This window comes from Lactuca serriola, chromosome 8 (assembly GCF_051521515.1).
Source record: "Lactuca serriola cultivar US96UC23 chromosome 8, Lser_US96UC23_V15, whole genome shotgun sequence".
NCBI lineage: Eukaryota > Viridiplantae > Streptophyta > Magnoliopsida > Asterales > Asteraceae > Lactuca > Lactuca serriola.
In genome coordinates, this window is record NC_136415.1 from 193471765 (window position 1) to 193483710 (window position 11946).

At 35.3% G+C, this 11946-nt stretch overlaps 1 long non-coding RNA gene and 1 pseudogene across 1 annotated transcript; both read right to left on the minus strand.

Annotated features, from left to right (window-relative positions):
- Nucleotides 1-1615: 1615 nt before the first annotated feature.
- LOC145067718 (callose synthase 5 pseudogene) lies at nucleotides 1616-1975 on the minus strand (annotated as a pseudogene).
- Nucleotides 1976-2480: 505 nt separating this feature from the next.
- On the minus strand, nucleotides 2481-3593 carry LOC145069262 (uncharacterized). Its single transcript, XR_013689384.1, has 2 exons — nucleotides 2959-3593; nucleotides 2481-2863 (listed from the first exon to the last, which is right to left on the minus strand). It is a non-coding gene; the product is annotated as an uncharacterized LOC145069262 (long non-coding RNA).
- Between the last annotated feature and the right edge of the window lie 8353 nt (nucleotides 3594-11946).

Genomic DNA, 11946 nt, shown 5'->3' on the forward strand with positions numbered 1-11946 from the left:
TTAAAGTCTTCCATAACTTGTCCTCAAGTTATGGAACTTGAAGAGTTTTTGGATTAAAACTACTTTAAACACATAAGTTATGGAATTAATTAGTTTTGAATAGTTTCAAAACTTGCCCTCAAGTTTTGGAATTTGAAAAGTTTTCCTTATGAATACTTTAATTCCAAGTTAGCCCTTAGAATTTTAAAGAGTTAAAATTCAACCCTTATACTTTATAATATTATAAGTTAATAATATATATATATATATATATATATATATATATATATATGTATGTATAAGAGTAAAGTCAGTCTTACCGCTAGTACGCCTCATTCACGAAACCGATCTATAAGGTGGGTATAAGGTTGTTGCCTATAAAATGGCAACTTAATGGGTGTCCACTCTCACGGTCTCACCCACCGCTTGCTTGACCGGTGGAGGGTCGTTAGCCGAACGGGTAAGACAAGGACTTATAAATTCTCCCTTCATTAAAAGTATTAATGATAAATACTAAGTAACTAAACTCTTAATAATACCCAATCTTAGTTACTTAGGAAAAATGTGAATAAGGTGCTAATCCATGAAATTACACTTTGCACTTTGTTTAAGTCGGTTAGTGGAGCGTGTGTGGTTAACCGGCACACTAACGCGTATTTAACAAGGTAGGCAAAGGGTAACTTAATGTTTATCATAGTATCGATGGAGCGTGTGTGGTTAACCGGCACATCGATTGAGGGGTAAACACTTAAGGGTACCAAGTAATTTGCATGGTTACTTCACACCTTGTTTTGTGATCCTCGGCATCCCAGTCACAAAACCTGAAGGGCACACTCGAGATTGAAACATGCTTTTGAATAGTTCAATGAATCTCAACACTACAAGAAAAAAGGCCTTTTACGACGCGCAAAATACGACGCTCATTGATCTATGTTACGCAAAGGAGAGTGACATTAGAAAAATGTCATCTCTTCAAAAAATTTAAGGATAGAAGACACGCATTATTGCGCGCCCTTAAATTAGTGTCTAAAAAAAAACACGGAGGGCACCTATAATAAAATGCGCGTCGTCTAAGGATGTCGCTTTATAATTTTGAATGGAACGCGCGTTCCATCCTTTAACAGTAGGGGGAAATGAAATTCTGAAAAAATTAAAAATCCCGCTTTCCTTTTTTTTCTCCTTTCCCTCTTGCCCTGGACGCTCCTTCCTTCCCCCTCCCGACATTGACTGCTGCTTACTTCTTCCCTCACTTCTACCTACTGGAACCACCATATCTCCCACTCGATGTTGAAATTGTTAGAAAAAGCCCTAATTATACTCTCAAGTCTAAATACAGAAAAAATAGAAGATGGTGAAGAAGTAGCAGTAGAAAAAGCCCTAATCGGAGGTGGTCCTGTTCTTCATTGTTTCTTCGATGTTGAAATTGTTAGAAAAAGCCCTAATCGGAGGTGGTCCTGTTCTTCCTCCCACCACGATTCCCAGCTTTTTTACGCCGGAACACCGATTCCACCGTGGTTTCTGATCCACGCTGACCAGTCGTCCCAGTCTTCAACGATTTTCTGCCATTCAAATCCGGATGGGTTGAAAAGAAAAGGGGCGAACAGCCACGACACGACTAGGAACCACATTGAGATGGTTAGGTGGCTCTGTATTTGGCGCCGCCGTGGAGAATTGTGCGACCGAAATAGTGAAGTTTGGTGCCAAGAGAGAAGGTGAAGAAGACAGCGGAGAGCTGGAGGTTCATGATTATTAGGTCACCGAGTGTAGTTCTGAAGCCTCTTTCGAGTCCGATCTCCATAATCATCGGTAACGCCATTAAAAGACCAAGTTGAACTACAGATTGAGAAGCCATGGCTGCTTTCAAAGGTTTATCTCCTTGCATCTTTGCTGATTTCATAATCGCTTTTTCTAATCCACTTAAACAGAGATATAATCTCCCGTATAAGAACGCATACACAGTAAGCATCACCATCTGAAACATAAGATAATTTGTCATTTTCTTTAGACTTTAAACTGTTAGACACACACACACACACACACACACACACACACACACACACATATATATATATATATATATATACAGATATTAATTAATTTACCATTGAGCTAACGTCGTCCTACTTCCTAGATGGTGTTTGTGTGTGCATAGACACACACGAATGTGGAGTCTCCAAAGCTGTTGATATCATAGACAGCATCATAAAGGATCCTTCAAGGGCACAATTGCTAAAGTTTTTCATGTCTGATGGAGATCTTTCAAAAGAACTTGATGACAGATTTGGCTCTTAGTGTGGGGATATTTTGGTCTTGATTGTTATTAGAACTTTTTAACTTTTAACTTTTATGATTTAATAATGATTTATTCCTATTTTTATTTTGTAACAGGCTTCGGTTCCCACGAACGAATCTGATAATGATTGACCAGGTTCAACAAAGTCAAACGTTCATATTTTGATGGAGGTAAATACCAGAATACAAAATGAAACTAAAAACAATAGTTTATAAAATGAAAATGATCCTGTATTTACAAAACCAATAACAATCGATACATCAATATGTACAACAACTTACATTACAATGAACCCGTATCGTTAACCATTCAAAATTGACATTGAAGAAACAATGAAAAGTTTTTACCTTTTGTTACTTTTCTAACTCGGTTTAAGCAAAAATTCACCTTTTTTTTACTGGGATTGCAACTGTGTACTTACAGTGGGCAGGAACATTTTACCAAAGAAAAGAAGGAAGAATGATTTCAAGAGGAATTGGAATTGTGATCATCTGCGACTAATGTGGGTATTTGACCTTGATTGACAAAGTCAATCTTGTTTAATCTCAAACAGCAAAGAATTTTCTCGGGTAATTCTTCTGGTTTTTGAGCCTGTATGTTTTTTTTAACAAGAAAAAATATTAGGGAGGGAAAAAGTTGTAATAGTTTGAAAGTACATCAACAATTCATGATTAGATTTAGATTACCTGAATTGTTAAGCCGAGATTCATAATCCCGTGTTTTAGACGTTCACGAAATGCATCCAATCCTTTTCTTGCTATGTAACTAAATCGATGAATATCAAGGTCAATTTCAAAGTAATTTGATCCCTTAAAGAAGTTGTGTTGGGGGCGTGAGAACATGGCTCCATATAATCAACAGAGTGAAGGGGACAAAAATATTAGTACTACTACTCCTCCTGTTGTTGCTGCACAAAGCAAACCAAATCTGAAAAAGATTCAAATGATGTCTAAAACAACAGGTAAAGATAATATTCAAAGCATAAAAACTTATGTTACTGAATTAAAAGAACGTGTGTCAAAGTTACAATACCAAAAACAGCTACTTGTCTGCCAGGTTAGTTACAATTTAGAAAGAAAGTAAGTTTTTACTAAAATTCCGAAAATGCCCTTTGTAAAATTATTGTTTTGGTTTGAACAGGCATTCGAGGTAGAGGAAGCAAACGATGGTGGTGGTGGTAGGGCCTCTGATGAGACGGATTTTGTGGAGGAAATGGAATATCCTATCATGCCACGTCACCTTGTGTTATGTCAGGTACCACTGGATTCATCCCCGTTGCTTTCTTTCTTTTTACATTTGGCAATGTCGGCTATCTAAGTGTCATTTCCTACAAAATATCCGTTTGTGATAATAATTTAAAAATAAAATAAAAATAAAAAAACTCTTTTGTAAAAATGTATGGGCCGAACAAGAAAGAGTGCATTTTAATTGATTCATCAATTAACTTTTTTTTTATAAGGTGTAAGTTAATTATCGTTCGATATAATCGACTTTGATCGATAAAAGTTGAAATGCAATAAATATGATCAAGGTTTTCTAGAGATAATGCATAATTAAAAGGTTCCCTAAATAATGTACTGATGAAACGTGGCTTTCGCATGTCGGCATACTTTTTTGTTTGACTTGATGGGCTTTCTTGGTTAACCACTTAATCTGGACAGCTTAGTGTATCAAAACACCAACCCTTCCCCTACTTGCCCTTAATATTTTTTCCACCAACTTCTCTCATGTTAAAATTGATGATGATTATGAAATCTGTTTGTTGGGATGTAAGGGTAAAATGGTCATTTGGTCTTAGGGGCTGTTTTATAGTTGCTAACCATTCAGCCACTTTACCATACAAGACTTGATGGGAAAATAAAAGAAAAAAGAAACAGTCCCTGAATTATTTGTATTGATTCATGATTGATACCTTGTGTTTTCCCATTCCAGGTAACAGTTTCCAATTCGAATCCAAACATAGTAATGGTTGGATTTCGTGTCCCTGTGGGGAACACATTAGCAAACCATATACCCTCTGAGATAACAATTTTCCAAAGAGTTATAAAACTAGACGAAGGCATGAGGTCATGGTATGACATCCCATTTACAGTTGCAGAATCCCTTCTAGCTGATGAAGAAATTACAATCTCCATAGGAACAACTTTCAACAGATCAACTTTACCAAGAATAGACACTTTAGAAATTTATGGTAAAGTAAAGGATGAATTTGGTTGGAAGGAAAAAATGGATGCAGTACTGGACATGGAGGCACGTGTGCTTGGTAGCAGTTCTTGGGTTTCAGGATTTGGGAAAAAACATTGCATTGGTCAAGTTACTCCTATTGAAGAACAGGTTGTTTCAAGCCGTTTTCCCTAAATGAGAAATATATTATCAAGTACACAAGTCACTTCTCTACTTCAGTTTTTTATATTATGCTTTTACTAATTTACAATTACAGGGACAACAGATGCAAATGAGGAATCTTCACGATCACATGCCATTCTTCGTTTATAAATCTTGCAGGAAATGAAAGAGGTGCAGATACAACTGATAATGATAAGAAAACAAGGTAAAGGTTGGAATATAGAATGGAATGGAATGGAATGAGTCATTCCTTCCATTTCTTCCCTCTCTATTTTTTTCTCTCTCTTTTATTCTAATGATCAAAGTTCTTGTTTTTAATATCAGTTTCCCTGTTCTCTTTTATACTTGATGCACCTTTTATTTGCAGGCTTGGCCTGTGCGTACTCCAAGGCCTGTTGCTTTCAAGCTTGTTGCTGATACCCCTCTTCTTACTGGACAGGTAAGTTTCAAATCTTTTTGTTGTGGATTTCTTATAGTTTCTTTTTGTTGTGGATTTCTTATAGTTTACTTAGCTTCTTAAATCAAAGAGTATAAAGCTTTCCTAATGTGTTCTAATAATTAAGAAAATGGTGTTTTTTTGAAAAATGCTTCTCAATTTATCTTATTAGGAAGAATGGAGAATTGGCCTCAAATCATATGTTTTTTTTTCCAGTAACTTCCACTTCCTTCATAGGTTTGTAACAATACTGATGGACTTTGCTATTTTGTTGTATGGTGTATTACCTTGGATATAATTTGTTTTTACAGTTTTCTCTTTTTATTTAATTTAAATTTGGATATAAGTTTGTAACATATGGGATTTATGATTGCAGCAAACAATCTTTCTTTTCTTTCCATACATGATTAAAGGCATGTTTTTGGCTGTAGTTATTGGACCACCTGTTGTGGTTGCCATCATTTTAATAGTACAGGTATTATTCTATCTCTGAGAAATTTCATTTGCCATGTCATCAAAAGTTGCCAGATGGACTATTATCTTTCATGTTTGAGTTGGTTCTCAACTTGTAGAAGAATAACATAAAATATTTTGGCATCTGAGTGTAAAAAATAATATTTGAACTCATAAGTTCCTTAATAATACTTTATTGTGTTACATGTACTTTATTACTTACTCATAATATATAATTCAATCTGATTATTGATTATGTTTGGTGAGATCATGTTCTCTGTTCTTGATGCTGCATCTGATAGGGAACCAAAAGTGAGGACTTTTTTTCCCCCTGACACTTGAAATAACAAGGTAAGGAGAGCATTCTAAACATTCTGGAAACTTTAAAAGAAGAGGGAAATAGGGTCTTGTTCAATGCTTTAGCTGTGTTTGCTCTAAGGGAGATCAACTTATCAAAAGTAAGTTACTGTTTCACCCTTTTATTTAATATTTTTGTGATTGAATGAAAGTCTTAATGAAAGTAATTGACAACCCTTTCTCTGTAAATGATGTTGTGATTGTGGGAGAGGTGTTGTGTTTTTCTTTGTTGCTAGGTAACCTTCTCAACAACAACATTCTACTTAAGCAGGTGAGTAATAAAGATTAAGAGAGACTTGTAATCATGTTTGACATTCCTTTCCAGTAAGAAATAGAGTTGTATGATTATTTGTTAGTTTTATAGGAATGTATAACCCATGTTAGCAATGTATTATTTTTGTTTAACATTTGAATGATTCTTTGTATGATATTACAATTTGTGTAATTTATTTTATTTTTTGAGTATGAAATTTTATTTTATATTATGCAATGGATTGTATTTTTTGTATATGGTATTTTATTTATATTATGAGAAATTAAATGCAAATTTAATTTAAAAATTAATAAATATATAAATTTATTTTTTTTTAAACATTTAAATTTACGATACGCAAAAATGTGTGTCATCTTCATTTATGACATGGCCTTTCTTGACAGGGGCTTTCTTGATACGCATTGCGTGTCATTAACACGCGCGTCATAAGGTTACGACACGCGAATGCGTGTCATCTTCCTTTATGACAGGGCCTTCCTTGATACGCATTGCGTGTCGTAAACGCGCGTCGTAATTGCGCGTCGTAAATGAGCGTCGTAAATGTGCGTCGTCTATAGACGACGCGCAAAAGCGCGTCGTCTCTCTTTATGACAGGGCCTTCCTTGACACGCATTTGCGCGTCGTCTGAGCCTTTTACGACGCGCAATGAGTGTCGTAAAAGGCCTTTTTTCTTGTAGTGCAAAGATCTAGGAGTTTCAAAACCAATTAAAACCTAATAATACATTTCGTTTATCTTGGTGGAAATTGGTGAATCGTCATTCACCTACCTTCAAATATTTTATAGCTTGGATTACGGCATACCTCTTCTAAGTTATAAAATAGTTTGTTGGGTCCTAGCCTTAATATTTCATATTGGGTGTCATATTAAGGACTTTAAATCAACTATCTTGAATATCTCCCAAAAGATGTCTGGTTTAGGCACCTATGATCTTCCCAAATCTCTTGAAACAAGGTTTCCTAATGAAAATGATGTCCCATGGATATCATACTTCTTTCTCCTCCTCCAATTATTCTCCTTAACCCACAAGTTCTTGAAAAGTTTAAGGTCACTCAAGCCCTATTGGCAAGGCAAGGTCTAGGTGTGATCACATCTTGGAGATGTAGTCACATATTGACAAGCCGGGAGAGTTGGGTGTCAAAGTCTTGAGAAAGTTGGTGGTTCAATCACTTTCTAAGTCACATAGTGAGTTCCTTTGGGACACCTATGAAACAGACTATGACAAGACCCTTAATGATCTTATCTATTTGCTAAGATCAACTTCCTAAATCTTTATGGACATTGACAATGATGACATTGGATATCTAGTAAAGCTCTCTCTTCCCAGTGGAAAGGGATCGGCCATAGTCAACTCGGTTGACCAAATGGTAAAGAGAAAAGCTAAGTCTGTGATAGTCCCGTGTACCTTTATCAAAGGGTCCATATGTTTATATTGCCAAAGGAAGGGGCATTGGTTGCGAAGCTGCCAGATTTACCTAAGGATGTTAAAGTCAATAAGTTTGACTCTACTTCAGGTAAAGTCCACTATCTAACTCTGTTAAGTTTCTATTCTGAGATTCTTGATACATGATGTGACTGGGTCACATGGTGATGTTTTAAGAATCAAAGAAAAGTGAAGAAACTTAAAGAAAGAATATGCTGAATCTGATCGCGTAGATGGATTTCTATCACGTAGTTTGAAGATCGGATTCCTGAGCTACTTCTTAGGAGTTATGAGATATTGCCTAGGAATAGATAACAACAAGTTTTCATATGGATTGTAAGGATAAGTTTTTCCGCAAAGTTTTAAAATAAAAGAAAATTTTTGATTTTATTTATTTTAAAATATCCTTACAATGGCATTTGAGGAAAAATTGTTGCTTATGTGATTCCATTAAGAGCAAGAGTGGAAATATGAAATTGATTCTTTCATTTGTGGTAATGTCTAAATTTACCAAATAAGGAAAGATTCTCATCACCCAAGTTTCAATTGGACCGGAACTTGGAATCATGCAAGTTGTATAGCATGATGAATGAGAACTTTCAAGTTTTGGAAAAATTAAGACTAATTACTTGTTCACATGGATGTGTGAGTCAAGTAAAGGACTAAAGGATCGAGTACACATTCTTGTGCACTGATTAAGTCCACCACAAAAGTTTGATAAGACTATTCGTCATAGTTTACTAAAGCTCAGTAAATATGGTTATACTTACAAGCTTAAGTGTAACTCTAAGACACTGGAAAAGGTTCCAATGTATGACAGAGCGAGTAAGAAGAATCAAATTAGGCAGAAGGATAAAAGTTTCTCAAATCTGAAAAGATGGGAGAGTACTTTAGTATTAGTTTTGTGATCATCTTAATGATTAAGAAACCATAGCACAATTAGTTCTCTAAGGAAGTCTTAGTGCATTCTTATGACTAAGAAGAGGGATCTTGAATTGTTGAAATGGTTAAATCAAGAAGATGAGTCATACTTCGTTCCAATACAAGTCTTAGAGTCATACTCCAAGATTGTCATTTGAGTGACATGTCTTAAAGAAGGTTTAAAACACTTATACATTTGAAATTGGTAAGTTGTGATGTTTTGGATAAAACAAAGACCAACTAAGGCCAATTGTGTGAAGTGTTTGTCTTGATTAGAATCTGCACTATCTCTTGGATGTTTGACAAGGGAGTCTTATAGGTCAAGAGGACAGTGGGAGTCTTAAAGGTCTTGAAAGTCTCAAGAACTAATCAAGAATAAAACCTGAAGTTCTTTACTAGCACACGACTTGAGGTTTATAACCTATCGTGTTGACATATTCTATGCCCATTCCAGTTAAAGTTGGCTTTGCATATGAGTTCTAAGAGTTCTCAATTTGTTGCACAACAACTTGGAAGCAATGATAGGCCCTTGAGCTGCCAGGTGGCAAGAAATTAAGATTCAGTTCAATCCATATGAGTTTGGATTTGTCATTATCCTTGTCTTGTGATTATGGTTTTGACAAATTCATATGGGTAGGAACTCATACACCATAAAAATCTAAGTGTCATAAGGTTTCTCTCCGATTCATGAAAATGATGGTGAGGAAACACTTTCACTAAGTAGATTTTATCTAGATAGCAATTGTGATATTTGCATTCTCAAAGTCGTTAGTGGAGCGTGTGTGGTTTACCGGCACACTAACCTGGACTTGTGAGAAGTGGCAAAAAGGTCTAACCATTATGATTACGGCATACCTCTTCATAATTGTTTAGATACACAAGTGTGCTATCTAAGGGAAGGTGTATGATTTTGATAAAGTTTTATCAAAACAATCTAGCATCAGAAATCTGAACTTTGGTAAGAAAGTCAATGAAGTATTGATTTCTAGAAGTCCAGCTGATTTCTGAGTACATGTCAAAGCTAGTGGGAGCATAAGTGTTATGCTAATAATCATCATGTTAGTGGGAGCATGATAATTATGATAAGTATTGCAAGCTAGCAATGTTAATTATAGAAAACAAAAGGTTTCAATTGGAAAAAGGTTGTTTTGCTATAATTAAGGGAGAGGAAATTATACTTCATCTCAAATCTATAAGCTTAGATCGTGAGGTTTTAATCATTTAGTCAAGGATTAGTCAAGGATATATATGAATTTCATGTTGGAATGGCTCAACATAAGGAAATTCTGTATATGGGTCCATTATTTGCGTTCGAAATTCGATTATGATTACGGCATCCCTTTTCATAATCTGAATTATGAGAACTTGGCAAATTGAAATGGACATATTATAGCAAAAGACTGGTTTAGTCTTTATGTGAGACATCATGAATCGTGTCCCATATGCTTCGGATATAGGATCGATTACATGTGCTATATTCATCCTTTCTAAAAATTTTCCAAATGCCCAGGGTATTAAGAAGGGAAAAGGTTTAGAACTGGATATGACTAAAAGGATTAAACAATTATCGAGGACAATCTAAGGTTTACCAAAGATTGGTTGCTCAAGGACAGTTGGAAGTATAGTGATAATTCTGGAAGGACCATATTGACATAATCTGTAAGGAGGCAACTCTTGTTCAGAAGTGATAGTCAAAATGGAATCTGGAAATGTTTCAAATTTAGAATTTTCAATCTGTGTAAGATTAAGGAAACTTAATGCAAGAAGGATGTTTCCAAGGAGTTGATCTCCTTTGGAATGCTTTGTAATGTTTGTTGTCAAGTCTTTATGACTTTGTGCATAATCATTACAAGAGGATCAATGCATATAAGTTTAGAATCTAACAGATTTCAGTAAATGGCATGAATTTGGAATTCTTGCATTTGCAGTAAGGATTTGGGAGTGTGAAAAGAGAATCATTGAAGTTATGTTCAATTGATCTAGTTCACAAAGTAAAGATCATAGACAAACATAGTATGCATACTTGGTGTACGGCATGACTAGTGTTTAAGAAAACAAAGTGTACATGCTTGGAGCATGGGACAACTATTGTTTTAAATTCAAGAATAAAGTTGATAGCTGAAACAGTATACAATGAATAATGTGTAATCATATGGTGATAAATAAAAGGTGTTTTATTTATGTTCAAAGGGTTGATACCATATTGGATTCAATTATTATTGTGTTTCATTTTGCATGTTTTGACTTCCCGAATAAACTGGGTTATTCTTCCGGAATGACTAAGTTATTCAAATCATCCACAGTCGGTCATATGTTGGAAGTAGATATGAATTAAGACTGTCATGGGTTGGCTTGTAGAGGTCTAAGGTGTTGGACAAAGGGCTACAACACTCATTAGTGCTCATAAGTTCTGAGTATTGGATTCAACCCGCGCTCATTGGAATCACTTCATGGATTTTATCATGAGTGATCATGAGACGATAATATCTTATATTCTTCAAACCTAGAGATATGAGTTGTTACTATGAGTTGATAGTACATTGATTGCACGAAAACGCATTTGGTAACTCGGTGCTATAAAACGTGCCCTTGTGTATGATTCAACAAGTAGTAGAACAAGCCATATGAGTCGAAGTTTATCCGTTCCTTTTACCTTCAGGATAAAAGCGATATCTGTGGGCCCCTCGATGATTTGATGATGACAAATGGAAGTGCTCGGCCGGGCCAGGACTGATTTGATTTGTTCAATTAGTCAGTCGTCATAAATCGAAAATCGGGAAACAACAAATGGACAGAAAGAATGATTATAATCCATGTCTCAGTCCATATGATATCTAGAATGGAGGAATATATGATCCCTTATCTAATGGACAAGTCATTGACAAAGGTCAGAGTTCATCTACAAGGTCAGAGTTCGACAGAAGCTTTTGAGAGCTACCATTGCCAGTTGGTTCCTGAAGTCATACGTAATAATAGTGTTAGACTTATCCAAGTGGGAGACTGTTGGATTAATGTCTAAGTCCATAACTATATTTGGTAAGACTTCACCTGACCCGGCATGGTCCATTTGGGTTGCATACCATCATGCACTTGGATAGACTATAATGAGAGAAATAAGACACTTATGGTTATTAATATATTATAAGTTCTAGTATATTAATAATAAGAATAATAAGATTATTTAATTAGTATTGATCAAGAATTAATCTAGGATTAATTAAGTGATCAAAAGAAGACTAATTAAATATATGGGTTGATTGTGTAAATCATCCATACTTGTATAGTGGGCTAATGCTCCATGGATAATCAAGTTGGGCTAAAACCCATAGGATGGTCCATGGATACTCCATGGTGTATTTGTACGCATGGATCATGGAAATGAAAGGCCATGTCAATTAGGGTTTACATGGTGTAACCCTAACTATATAAGCATCTTATTCTTGACCAAAATCGGCCACTAGTGTGT